The 15,178-nt window shown below is 39.0% G+C and overlaps 1 long non-coding RNA gene across 1 annotated transcript; it reads right to left on the bottom strand.

Moving 5' to 3' along the window:
• Window positions 1-12,650: 12,650 nt before the first annotated feature.
• Window positions 12,651-14,976, bottom strand: LOC116652074 (uncharacterized). Its single transcript, XR_004305071.2, has 3 exons — window positions 14,894-14,976; window positions 12,950-13,531; window positions 12,651-12,891 (listed from the first exon to the last, which is right to left on the bottom strand). It is a non-coding gene; the product is annotated as an uncharacterized lncRNA (long non-coding RNA).
• Window positions 14,977-15,178: the final 202 nt, after the last annotated feature.

The raw sequence follows: 15,178 nt of genomic DNA, 5'->3' as shown, positions 1-15,178 counted from the left end.
CAACTTTAAACCACAAAATGTGAGGCTGAACACTTTGCACATCATCTTCAGCCAGCCAGAATATTTGCTGTCCTTTTTTGCTTTTCGAAGAGTCACTCAAGTTATTTCGGACATTTAGGCAAAAGTTTCTGTTTATTGTTTTGTTTTTTTTTTTGTTTGGTGCTGTTCTGTGCTGTTCTGTTACATCTTTCTTTCGGAAAAGTGACTAATTCAATTAAACTTTTGGAAGGGCCTAAAAAGGCAAAGCTTGTCCGGGCACATGAATAATGCCGTTGCATTAATTAAACTTGGCCGAATCCGGCCAAATTCCAGCTCATAGCTTTGCCAACTTAGCCCACTTGGTTGTCCGGCCAACGCGAACTTCATTTGTTTATTTACTTTGTGTTTTAATTAATTTTAACTATTGTATTTGCATTTGTTGCTCTCTTACCGCTGCTGGGGCCATTTCTTGCCATTATTGTTATTGTTTTGCCCAGTGGCTCAATTTCCATCAATACAACACTCGATGTGGATTATAGAAAATATGCGCAAAAAGAATAATATATATTTGAATTACCTTAATTCAGAACAATCTCTTGGAACATGTTTTGCTCACATGTAGTTTAAGAGCCAGCTTTGTGAGCTTTTCATAAGCCAAATCTGGCATAATTAATAGAATAAAATCTAGCTTTAATATTTTCTCAAGGGTATCTAATTATCGAGCATAGCCGTAAGAATGGCCTTTATTTAATGCTAATGCAAATAAAGTCAGCGTTAAATTAATTTCACATCACTTAATGGCATCATCAGCCAATAGAGATCAAACGATAAACATACATTTCGTAGAGCTATGAAATAAATTGTAAACAAAAAAAAATAATTCATTTCTAGAAACGGGGGAAATTTTAGGTAGATGAGTAGCATAATTAATTGGGAATAAGGCTGACTGCAAAGCAGAATGCTAGACTTTTAGACACGCTGTAACCACAGTTAAAAATATATAAGTAAGAAATCATCAAGATGGGCTGCAGATGAAAAAATAGTCTTATGGCTCCCAGCAGCTACCTACCTTTAGGTTTGGCTCGTGCCTGAACCCAGATTTTGTTTTAAGCCAAGACTTGTGATATATATTTATAAAATAATCAAATTTGTTATACTGATTGCCCGTTTTAATTTTAAACCAAAAAATATATAAACCTCTATTTTTTTTGGGCTTATGGTCAAAATAAAATGTTAATTCCAGAAAAAAGAAAGTTTGCAACCATGTTAAGAACAATTTCTGTATAATTTAGAGTATATATAAATATTCCATTCAATTAGTTTTCGCTGAATATTTTAAGCTGTTCAAAAAGATAAAAGTTGGTATAGGATATTTAATCGCTAAGCGTTTTTCATTTAGCAAAATAAATGGCCGAGTAAAAACGTTGTAAAATCATAAAGAAAACCTCGCCATTAAAGTTGAGCAATCGATGAGTACGAGCTGAAGTTACTGAGGCTATGATGTAGTTAATAACCCGCTGACTGCAAATTGAAGTTAAACTGATATTGATTTCTGGAAAGGCTGACATTTGGAGCTCAGGTGACAATATATCGCGTTGCAGCAAGTATCGACTAGGGAATATCGACTATCGAAGCTAAGGAGTCGCTGCCTTAACCATAACGCTTCAGGCCTACCGTATTCAGCTTTATTTTGGCTATAAATTGACAGCAAGACGAACTTTAATTTCGCATCCAGCGAGATGCGTAATATGACTGCACTAGAGCTGCTCCATCAACACACCCACACACCCACCCATACACACACACACACACACACACACACACAAATACACACCCACCAAATCCCACAACAGCACCTGTTTACAGTCGGATTATAAACATAATCGCAAATGCTTCATTTTGCAGGGAGGTCAAGGAGCCCACGAGCCTTGTATTCCGCAAATGGATATTAAATTACGCACGTGCTGAGAAGAGGGCGTTGGGAAAGTAAGAGTTCTTAGGTTGGAAAATTGAAAGTTGTTAATGTTCGGTGGCAAGCGCCAAGAATTTGAGGATTCCGGCCACTTAAGAACTATGCAGCTCGCATTGCTATCATAATGGTGTTGCCTGCGCTATGCCATAAAGTCATTAGGCATTCATTTTGTACAACAGGTGAGCAGATGCCAGGCATGCAGGCATACAGCTTTTGGGTCGGCTCAATGTTGCCCGAGAGGAGCCCGCAGTCATGGCAGCTGCTCCATGTACTAATCGTACAGCTTGTATTTATAGAGCGCAGTCTCGACGCAGCTCGTTGGTGCCTTGAATCACCTTTGGAGCTGCCGTCTGGGTTCAGGGCTTTTGGCTTGGCCTTAGTTTATTGACGTGAAAGCAAAATTCTTTTTGGGTTTCACTGCAAATTTCTTAGTGGGCCCTTCCGAAAAACTTTTATTTGAGTTTGCACTGTGATTTTGTTTGTGGCACTTCTTTTCTTTGTTTGCAGCTCCTGGCAACATTTTATGACCTTTTATTATTATTGTTGTTGCTGCTGCTGTTCCTTTTGGTTGCTTAAGCTCAAATTATGCTGCAAAGTGCAGTGGTAAATTTACTCCCCATTATGTTTTGCTCGGAGGCAAATGCGCTAAATACATAAATCGAAACAACTCAACAAAAATAAAAATAAAAAAACAGAGAATCGACAATCCATGCAGAAAGCTTAAAACAAAGGCAAAAACCAGAAAATCCTTGCCGCTCCCTTATTTTTCTGACCGCCCACTTAGTTAAGTTCATTAAGTGCCAGAAAGAAGTTTGTTGTCTGTTGGCTGTTGACTTGGAGTTTCGGGTATTCCAGAGATAAGCTTAATATGTTAAATGAATTGAAAATGTTAGTTTTTCTTAGAAGCATTTAACATTTCATTCAATTCATTTTTATTTGTTATTTCATAAAATTAAATTTTGACACATTTAATTGTATTTAAAATACTCTTAATTATATTCTTGATCAACATATCTTGTCTTTCTGTCTTTATTTAAATAATAGATAGTTCGCGTCAATTTGCCAGACATCAATAAGGATCGCTACACTCTCGTTTTTATTGCTTAAATATTAATTATAACAATGTTATTGTTTTTTGTTCTTTTTTTTAATGTCTCGTGCTTTTATGACATAAAAGTCTATAATATGAAATGATTCGCACAAAACAGAGAAAGAGACACGGCCATAAAAAACCGAACTTTTGACTTTTTAATTTCCCAAGTACATTCTTTTATATATCATTAATGAATTTTGCTCTTGGTTTGAATTGAAATTGAAATACTTAAATTGTGTAAATGAAATTTGTTGAGTCTTTTTTTAGAGTCCAATTCCCATTAAACGTTTTGCAAGTGTCGCAAAAGCTATTCGAATTTTAATTGAAACAAGTTTTTTTCCCTCCCAATTTTAATTTTCCATATAAAGTGTATTCAATATTATTTTTAATATGTTCTTCGTCTCGTTATTAATTTTGCTTTTGGGTCGCTTTTGCCATATTTTTGATAAAATTTTGATTCCGCTGTTGCGTATTTGTTTTGCGCTTGTTGTCGATTTTGTGTTCTTTTTGTGCAGACATATTTAATATTTGTGCACGCTCTCAATCAAAGCCCATTGGGGCTCCGCCAACGCACACGCCCACGTACTCATTGACCCGTGCTTCGGTTCCGTCCATTTCCACATTAGGCCATGTCCGGGGCAAGCCCCAATGCTGTCTCCGATGCGCATTTGACAGGCGTCGCACGTTTTTTGGTCAGAGCAAACACGAGCTCACCTCCACTCATAAAAGCTCGCACAGCCACACACTCACTCACACATTTATGCGCATGCTGTATGTGTATACCCTGTAATCATTTAAATGGGAAAACAGCGATAGGGTTTGATTCCGATTGAATAAAATATTTATGTAATTATGATTCGTTGATTGTCGCCAGGCATGTCTTTACTTTTGCTCGGCTGACCATTTGGGTGAATCGATCGCGACCCAGGAAATATAGATGTACGTGTATATAATCAAGTTATAGACCGGTTACAGGTCATCTTCCAGTTGGGTGATCTAAATTTGAGTATGCCGACTTGTTTGATTTGGCTTGCTGTAGGCTCTTTAAATTGACGTTATGCATACGCCCCGTTGGCTGCTGTGCGGTAAAATGTTTATGTTGCGGTGGTGACCATTTGCATTTTTTGTCCATATTTTCGAGAAAAATTACTACGTGTGTGACATCTTGTCCAAATAAATCAAACGAGAAGAGCCCCGCAGTGCTGCAACGCCAAATTACGTATGCGCTGCTCAGATTGGTTGCCATTAACTCAGGTTGGGTTCACCTCGCACCGCCTGAAAAAAATCCTGCAATTTATATGGCAAAAGGTTACGGCCACCAGCCAAGTATGGGAGGCGTGTACAGTCTAATCATCTGGCCAGATCGTTGAGCAAAGTCACACTTAAGTGTCGTCTGATAAATGACAGCTCGTCAAAAAACGCAGCCGCGAAGTTAGCGTGGCTATCGAATCAAATCAAAATTTGTATGCAATTATATTTTTGAGAATCTACAAATATTCAGTAGCATAATAATATATACTGCTAAATTTCATCGTCGTTCGTTTCGTTTTTTTCTCAGCGAAAATGAGTTGTTCGTATGGATTTCGAGTGTTATTTTTATTTGTTTGTTCCATATGCACAAAATAATAATGTGTATACCCCATTAGGTAGGGTAGGTAGCAAAATCCGGAAAATAAACAAGAAGCATTTACGTATGCCACCGAATTTTGGCTTGATTTTAATTTTGATTGATTGTCATGACATCATTTACAGCGCAACACGAAATCAGGTGAGCAAAAGTGACTGAAATTCCCAGACCTGAAGAATAACAGCAATCGTAGTGCGTCGCATTAATTGCCCAGAGGCATCGAAATCCGAATAGGCATTGGCAGCACGTGCCGCAAATTGAAGGCGAGCACGTGTCAACTGCAGCCAGCCACTGTCCCCTTTCTTACCTAACCTGCCCGCACTTGAAGCTCAATCCACACACAGACTCTCAGCCTACAGATTCTCCCACGCATTGTTGAGCGCCTAGCAAGCTCCATAGCCATGCGGATTTAATTACAAGCGCAAAGTTATTCCTGCACACATAGAGAGGGCAGAGCAGACAATGGTTGTCACGCGGAGGTACACACAATGCTCCGCTGGGAATGGAATTACGATTTCTAGTGCCTTTTGGGAATGAACGCAGTTTTATTCACATATTTTATATTGGCCATGTCAAACAGACATAACCACATTTCAAGCTAAATTACACAACCTGGGCATCGCCAAGCTCTATCTAATAACAAAACCAACAGAGAACAAAATACCATTCTTAACCCTATTGCTAAGTATAAGTGCATTCATTCAGTCCATTTCCACATATGTATTGTGGAACTAGATGGACAAATACCAGCTCTAATTTAATATACTTATACTTCTAAAAGTTAGTTTTATTTTATTTGAATTTTGCAATTTTATATAGAGTATAGAGTGAACATCAACGACATTTTGTGACTGTGAAACTAATTAAACTAACTTTTTTAAACTAAATTTATGTTTTGTAACTGTGTAACTAATTAAACAAGATATTTTGAATTTAACTACTACACATGCCCGAGTATTTATGTATGAAAGATTCATTAATTGAAAATTTCGTAAAATCCTGGGCTTTAGCTTGGCGGTTGTTGCATTTTATCTGAGCTTTAATACTAGACTTCACGTCGAGTATGCGTCTGTCATGATTCTATGAGCCCGCACTCATAATTATTGCTTCCACACCTGATGCTGGGCTTCACTTGGGAGGTGGGACAATTCCTTCGGGCTCCATAGTAAAGTTCTGATTGTTGACTGAGCGAGCAGTGCTTAGGAAATTGGATTGCCAAGCGAGCAGAGCATGGCAAGACGGCGAGGATGATCGGGAGTTGGTTGTAAATCGTTTTGAGCTGCGTTTGCTGATGTGATTAGTGCAATGCACTGCCAACGCGTTTACCATGTGATTTCCCAAAATGTTTACCCATGCCGCACAGGCTACCAACTTTGCAAAGTGCATTTCAATTTCCGTGTGTTGTTGTTGCTTTTTTACATTCTGTAGTCGCTCGAAGTTGTTGTTTGAGTTATTCTTGATGATGGTGCCAAGGTATGTAAGTTTGTGTGTATACCTACGCTTACATACAATATTTTACCTGCGTTACATAATTTCCAAGTCACTTCCGGCTAACGTCAGCTGCGTGGATTTTGTTTGCTGAGCGACTTACAAGTTTCGCTTCTCAGCTAAAAATAATGTTGTCAGTTTAGTGATGCCAGCCCCCAGCGCCCCCGCACCAACACAAGCGAACTCACTCACAAATCGCATTGTCTCTGCAAATAACAAAGACATCGAGAAAAATTGAGAGACCAACAACAACAAGAAAGCAAAAGTAAACAAAAAAATGTACAATTATCTGTGGTCTGACGAATACTAAATACTCTATATCACTTGTACGCTATTTAACTCACAACACAACGCTGTTCTTGCTATTCCAATGTATCTATTTATAATATCAAATATATTTGGGCTTAAACTAAAGTATAAGTTAATAAGGCTTCCAGCCGGTTTTAAGCAAAGCCGACTTAGGCTCGATATTCCTTGTATCAAGAAACAGCTGCATTTAAGCTCGAAGCAAAAAATATAAGTAAGCTATTAATTACATTTTTGAATTGTCTCAGTTAAGCAACAATTTTCATACTTTCTAACCAAATACTGGCCTGAATCTGAAAAACCAGGTGCACGAACCGAACCCTAAAACCCGACCTTAGTTCGAACCGTCTAAATAAATATGTCAACCGCAGCGCTTATGAATATAATATATAGCATGCTTAACTTTGTTTCAAACGGAAATGTTTGGCGGAGAAATAAATGTAAGGCGAGTGAGACAAAGTATTTGAGGTACACACTCGTTCGTGAAATTAATGTCTGAACTTACGTACATAAAATGTGAAATAAAACAGTGTCCAGCAGCATACCCTAAGGGCCACTTGAGGAGAGCTCCTGCTTTCAGCAGCCATTTGCAGATGGCAGCGGCTTATCAATGTTTAAACAGCGCAGCAAAAACCAGCAGCAACAACTGAAACAACAACAACAAGGGATATGCAACGGCGAGAAGCAACAAAAATAAACTTAAATATTTTAAGACGCCATTTTATGATAATTTTGCATGGCGCCCAAACAACATTCGCAGACGGAGTCGAAGTCGTTCATGGGCTTGGCATGGAATTCGGACTGGGGCTGAGTGGGGCTTGGGTTTGGGTTTGGGTTTGGGTTATTGTGTGGCAGAGCTATAGAAATGGCCTGCCTGGGTCTGCTATGTAGCCATGTGTCGCCAGCGCTGATGCTCATTTAGCTCATTTGTCTGCCTTTGCGTCTTGTGGCTCACTCTGGCCCTTTTGCTTACTGGCAGCCTTTTTACGATTTTCCAGCCCATTGTAGAAGTTTTTTGCGGATCCTTGAGCGGTTTAAAGTGCCTCAATTCATGGTATTTTTTGAAAGGGTATATGTGCAACGCATTAAAGAAGTCATTATCAACGGCATTTGGTATATAATAAATATATGTTATATAAATTTACACCTGAAGGAAAATAAGAAATTTTGGTACAAGATATTATACCCATGCTCATTCGGACAGCTTTAATATAAGTTGTGCTTAATTAATAGAAGAACTTTATATAACGCGTAATGGTATTTACATTATCGTTATACTCATAAATTTATTTTATTTTTCGGGTATTAATTCTTTCAAAAGTTGAAGTATGCCGATTGTATCTAAAAGAATCACGGTTCACAGTTCATTGGCAACGGTCAAGACTCAATTAAGTGGAAAAAATGCAAATTATTTTTAATGGGCGCAAAGTTGGAATTTTAATCACTTGTCAGCCCTGGAAATGGAAAATGGGAAAATGCATTTGCATGGCAAGACCAGCTACAGCTGATAGATGAAGATGTGCATACTGTGATTTTCCGTAAATTATATTGTAACAAGGCTGTCGCACAAAATAACACACACACACACACAGAGGAGGTCATTGAACACTGTATATGTACGATATGACAGCTTAGGTTACGCTAAATCCATTTTTAATTAATGGGCATTTGACTTTTGTGCATCGGTCTGCCCGGCAAATTAATTACCGGCCAACACCTTTGGCTGCCCTCACAGCAGACAGCCCAGCCCACCGACACGTTGTACGCCAAGAAGTAAACCAATAAGCCGCTGACCCTGCGACCCAGCGCGGCGCAGACTGAGGCACCCATTGAGCCACATTCCGTTTGCCCGTTTCAATTACTGAACTGGAATCGGTCCCAGGTCCCATCCAAGCCGGTCTCACCCCCCGTCTTCGACCATTACTCACTTCTCCTTCTATCTCTGTCGACCTTCACCAGGACCATTACTTTAAATTGATATTGTTGTTGTTGTTGTTGGCAGCCCTTTGGGGCATTAGTGGCAAGCCCATTCTTACACATGGCACTCTCTAAGCACCAAAGCATTTTAATTTGAACGCTAATCACATTAACATTAACTGACCTCATGCACAAAGTAACTAACCCACGCCCCTTCATACAGATTGTGCAAGGTCTTGCTTATTGCCTCTCTCTCTCACTATCTCTCTCTCTCTCTCTCTCTCTCTCTCTCTCTCTCTCTTTCTCTCTCTCTCTCTCTTTCTATCGGCAATGCCTGAGTACCAGCAGAGAGATCACAAAATGGAAAACCTTTAAGGTAATAAAAAAGAGGGGAGCCATCAGTGAGAAATATCATATTTTAAATCTTAAAATTATACTAATAAATATAAATATTATTATAAAATTAATTGAATTCAAATCAAGCTACCAGCATATCTTAACCCTAGAAAATAACACTGCAAGAGTATTTAAAGTCAGGTTTTGGGTAAGTTTGTTTTCTCATTTGCCCATTGAAAAACAAACTCGCAATTGTTTTTAGTACATAATAAAAACAAGAAATAGGCTAACCCATTTAGCTGCATTTTTTTGCATTTAAAAACTTACCGGCTTGTCGATGCGTACCCGTGATTGGAGCTTGGGTATGAACGCCTGTCTGCCTAGAACATTAACCATTTAATGCCCAGCGCAGACGGATGCGCAATCGTGTTGCAGAAGAGCCCCCTCGAGCGAACCAGAGGCTGACGCATGCAACAGCTATGTTGCATTCGACATGGACTGCGGATTGAGTCTGAGGCCCAGTCGTGAGTGTGTGCTCGTGCGCGTGGCCAACTGAACGCGTCTGGTGCTGGCGGCATAATGGAACACATGTAATTAAATCTGTAATCAGCTTATGGGGCTTCAGAGGACCCTTAGCCATGGCCGTAGTGGAAGCACCCAAGCAGCGACAAGGCACGCGCCACTTTGCGGCGCCTTTGTCAGACGGGTACACGCCGCGGCGCCATGCCGCATTGGGCTAGCGGGGACATTGACTAGCTCATTGGGCCGGGTTCGTCTCTAGAGCCCAGCCCCGTCGCGGTCTTTGAAATTCTTTTTTGAGCCCATCTTAGAGGCAGTTGCAAATTCATCTGCATATGACGCGAGTACACTGAATGTAAAGTTAATTAGCATCGTTATGGTCAAAGTCAGCGTAAGCGTCAGAGTCAATGCCAGCGATAGCGTTAATGCTGTATTTGTGTATGAAGTTTCTCACTATAGCCCATATATATATGTATATTATATATAAATATATTTTATTGGATTTTTTCGATTTTTCGTCGAGGACTCTTGACTGGAGCACACCAACTTGCGCTAACCTTCAGTTTTACATTTGCCATTTTCTTTTCTGTTTTTTTTATAAAAAAGCTTATGGTGATTATTTTGTATTACACGTTGTATTTTATATAAATTTCGCAAACCGAAACACGAGTAGCGTATAAATGTATGCATATTTATACAGATATAGTATGCTGTGAAAGGCGAACAGTTTTTCTAACGAATATAAATTTTGTTGAAAAATCGCTTTTTTTTACGAAAATACTTTAAAAAACGCAAATATGACCCTTAATTTGTGGGGGATTCGTGGTTGTTTGTTAGCTTTTAATTGAAGTACCAGAAGATACTTTTGCACCTCTGCTGAAGGATTCATTTGAAGCTTTGCGCAATGTTAAGCATTTTATTTATGTACACCCATCAGTGTTTGCTCGTGTTGAGCACTCACTAGAGCTCTTGGCCAGGATGGAAACTTTATGTTGGGTGTGTGTACCAAATTCTCGGAAGTGTATACATATAATTTTAAGTAGTCTAGTGCACTCCATGCACTACATTCGCAGAACGCTGACGCGGTTGCGGTGCTCGCTCACGAGGTCTTACTGAAATTCGCCCCAGCAGTAAAATTATATTTATTATAAATGTGTGCGTGTGCGGTGGGGACTTCACGGCGTATTTGCCAATACTCGCAATGTTGCAGTTGTATGCGGCTGCACATGTGCGGAACAGCAGCTTAACAGCTTCAACCCGTAAATCTTCATCAGCCAGGTGAAGTTTCTCTCCTAGTCACATACTCTCACATACATATTTACTTTAACCTGTACACGTGCTAAACTACAAATATGTTTTGCCACTTCGGCAAATATGTCGATTTGTGTCAAGGAGCTGCAGAAATCATTTGCTACTGCTGTTGCAGACGATAGTAAGAAGTGTTTGTATACCTTTATAAATGTGCAGCTAAGCCCTTGCCCATTTTTATAGTTTTAAGCTCCTTCCCAATAAAACCAACACAAAATGCCTCGCCAAGACACTTTTACACTTAACCAGAGCTTAGACATATGAATGCACTTGAGCCACTTTTGGTTGTAAGCTTTTAAAATCGGCTTATGTATGAATATAGTCGAACTACCTGTGCAATTGAACCTCGCTTAAACGGAATTCTGTCAACCGGAATGCTGAGTGGCTTTTTTTTATACCGCTGTTATCCGTGATTAACCTCTATTATCCGACAGTTTTCTCCTTAGTTAAAAAGACAAACTTCCTCAAACGAATTTTTCAAGCAAGGGAATTTCATAGAGTTGGATTTCGCAGCGCATATCTATGTTAATATGTTGTGAAAGGGAAGCCTTGATTATTCTTCTTGCGAAAAATATATACAAATAATAACATTTTAGAATGTTTATTATGGCATCTACGTCGGACATTTTATTTGTATATACGCTTACAGAGTGTATCAGCTGTCGAATTAATATGTCGGTCTTTTCCATTTGTCTGACTGTCTACGCCAAATAATTAAAATGTATTTTTGGCTGTTAAAATTATTTAAATTGCAACTAATTTAAGATAAGATTAGGATCTATACCGCATGAGTCCCATAGCAATGACAGGGAAAATGCTACAATATTTTTGAATTGATCATAAGCGAAGCTCATTGACATGTTACCTTGCTCAAAGATTAAGGTAGACATCGATTTTGTGAACAATGTGTAAACGTGCTTTAAATTGAGCAATCAATGAGGACTCATGCCACATTGGCTTGAAGGCCCATAAATGTTGAGCCGTTAAGTTAATTGACAGTTTCTTTCATTTATTCCATGCACACAGGGTAGGTTCTAAATTTCAATTCCAGTAAAAATAACAAAAACAATTTCAAATTTCAATTAAACACTCGCAAAACTTTCACAGACATTTGCTTAACATTAGTTGCGGTGGTCCACCCAGCGGTTTTGTTGACCCCTTCTACAAGTCTGACTTGTGTCTGGCGGTAAGTTCGCCGACTCCCAATAGGAGACCTAAAAAATGCCGAAAGGTTCAAGGACCCGGCACATATGAGCATATATGCACATATCTCCAAGCATATGCGAATACTGTTTCAATTGCTGAATTTGGGAAACATATTAAATATTTAAGTGTCGAATATAAAAATACCAATTTTAAATATACGAAAGCTTGTTATTGGTATACCGAAGCTTAAATACTCTTAAAGCCATTTGAAACATAATAGAAGCTAAAATAATATTTTTTGTCCATTTAAAGGTAAAATATATATAAAAATATATAATAATTAATTAATCAAATAATAAAATACTTATATATATATATACTTATTAGCAGTATAAATATAAATACTTTATATACGATATTTAAATAAGTATACATAGGTAATAATAAGTCGTCTACTTTAGTACCTTCCGTTAGCATAATACCCTCTGGAAGAGTAAAAGGAACTGGCTGATAGTAGTCGCCCGGGCAAATGCCACATTCCACAACTGACATTCTACATGCCACGTACACTGGCCTATGATGATAAGGGTATGTGTCTGTTTTGTGGTTAGTCCACGACTGTTGCTGCTGCTGCTTTTATTGCGTTTTGCAATTCGAATCGATATTAAGCAGCTCAATTGCTTCATTGTGGCATGCAACAAAGTCTGTCAGATACGCACATTTGCCCAAGAACACACAGTTCAAATTCGTTTGTTCCCAATATTGAAAAAAAATGCCATGGGCGAACAAATGCACCGCCCGCCAAATGTTCAGAGTCAGAAATGGTAAACAGGAGACCTGCAGCTAACGTGGATGAAAAAAATAGAGTTATAACAAACAACAATGCCCAAATTGTGTGTGCTCGACCTGGAGATACCTTATGGACAAATAAAGAACAAACACATAACAGATACGGATAACACTGTGCAACAAATCGCTTCGTTCATTTAGAATGATTTTATATATGCATGACTTTCTGAAATTGTGTGAACTATAAAAATATGTTGAAGATAAGATTCGGATGTTCTTCCTTCAATTAATCCGTTCCATTCTGGGTGCAAGCCGGTTCGGTTGAAATGCATATTGCAGCCCAACAAATAATGCATGTAGTTTCCTCAAAAAGGGGCTACTGAGCTTATCATCCGTTTCTTGCAAAACTCTCTGGACGCACATATACAATCAGAGAAGTAAACTTCACAAAAATGTATATATACTTTACAGAATTGCATATGCCTGCTCTCGACATTTTAAATAAATTTTTAATGGCAACACGGTTGGGCCACGCGCATGCTGCACTTCGGCTCGGTTCTTGGCAAGAACACGAAAATGGCGTTCTCCCAAATTGGCCCAACCCAGTTCCGGTCTAGCGCGGCACAACCCAGCTTTTTAGCCGCCTCATTGTTACTTCTTGCGCACTTTTCGAGCGGGAATTGTGAGTATTAAAGCTTGTAAACGTGTCCCGTATTGAGCAGTGTGGAGGGGCTACTCGCGATTCCGCTGACTTGCCAGCTGCCATTGTTGTGTGTTGATTGGTTTCTCGTCGACAACTTCTTCAAGTGCAGCTCGTGGCTGGCGTATTTACATCCCGCTGTGGCTCCACTGCAGCACGCCACTTCCATGTTCATATTACACGCTTACCCAGACATGACAAGCAAAGCTGCGGCGCATTTTTACTCATATGTCAACAAAATAATAACAAGCGCATTTGTGATGCCAGCCTAGGGAGTGCAGTCTGCGTGCTGGGGGCTCGTTGCCGTGGATGGTTGTCAAAAGTGTAAAGCGGGGCCAAATGGCACATGAACTGAAAACAAGAAAGTGTAAAATTTCGCTTGTTTTTATTGCGAGTCCTCTGCATCTAGTGAATGGCGTGGAGGAAACGTTTATTATCTGAGCGGATGTAGTCGGATCCAATGGCTGACATAAAATGGCCAACGATGCCGTAGGCGAGGCATTAACAATACTGTACACACTTACGTAGGCTACAAATCGACACTAAAGCCTGGTTAAGGGCTTCCACTTTTTTTTATACCGCGCTCATAAAAACCTGTCAACACAGACCCAAGTCAAGTTTTGCAACAACAAAAATGACACAGTAATTTATACATAGAGTACATCTATATAAACTAAACATATTATTGATCGTTAGACCATAATAGCTAACGTGACTACCCCAACTAATATACTCGCATTAGTTATTAATGACATTTGGTATGCAGGTTAATTTCTTAAATTTGTATCTGTGCGCAAACACTTCAAATTTCAAGCACAAGGAATTCCCGATTTTTCTACTTTGTGGAGGCACAAGTATTTCCGTCTAGAAATACCCTGCATCTAGTTCTAAATTGTCGTCAAGTAGGTAAAGTGATTTTTTAGATAGCTCAAATGCCAAATTTTGTAATTCTAGCTCTAATATCCTCGGACCTCGAATAATAAGCGGCATCTATAGATTTTTGAGCCATGTGTGGAGCTCTCCAAGTTCCGATTCCTTTCCTTCTATGTATTTGTTGAGGTCCCAAATGCCAGCGTCAACCCAATTCCAACCAGCGTAACTATTCCCAACAATATTAAGAGTATTCGGTACACATACTTGTAAACAATAATACTCTGCAAGTTTAATATCCTGCAAATTTCATAACACTGAAGCTATTCAAATAACAATAAGTTTCTGTTCGTGAATAAGGAAAATAAGAGCGCACTTGTTGTTCTCCGAAACCGTGTAGCCGTACATTGTGTCTGTGTTTGCATTTGTATGAATATGAGTGTCGGGTGCGTTTCGTGACGCGGGCAACATTTAACACCATAGAAAACCTATATAGGGTCTGCGATTCCTTGCTAGTGGGTAATATTTTATGCATATATTTATACCCTGAGCCCATTAAAAATGGGTATAAGGGTATATTGTATTTGTGTAAAATCGAAGTGTATGTAACAGGCAGAAGGAAGAATCTGCGACGCCATAAAGTATATATATTCTTGATCAGCACCAATAGCCGAGTCGATCTAGCCATGTCCGTCTGTCTGTCTGTCCGTCTGTCCGTATGTATGAACGCAGGGATCTCAGAACCTATAAGAGCTAGAGACTTGATGTAGACTTTTAGCTGTAGGTGCTCCTAGTGCCTGCGCAGATCGGGTTTGTTTCCGATCATCGATAACTTACTCTTACCTTTTAATACAGCTTCATAATTTCTTACATAGTTTTATATTGTTTAAGTCAAGTCGTGATGACAAATAAAGATAAAGGTACTTTATATGTTTGTATTATAAATATGTGTGTATCAGACTATGACTCTGTTAGACGACTAGAGTTTTGTATATTGCTTCTCTTTAAAAACAACTTAACCTATGCTGAGTGCCCGTTGTCATGGGCAACAGTTTAGTACTACCAGTCAACTTGTCGTGCTCATGTACCAGCTTATAATTCATATTTGTTGCTGCGGCTTGGTATAAA

Source organism: Drosophila virilis, chromosome X, assembly GCF_030788295.1.
Source record: "Drosophila virilis strain 15010-1051.87 chromosome X, Dvir_AGI_RSII-ME, whole genome shotgun sequence".
NCBI classification, from domain to species: Eukaryota; Metazoa; Arthropoda; class Insecta; order Diptera; family Drosophilidae; genus Drosophila; species Drosophila virilis.
This window is presented reverse-complemented; position numbering and strand designations above follow the sequence as displayed.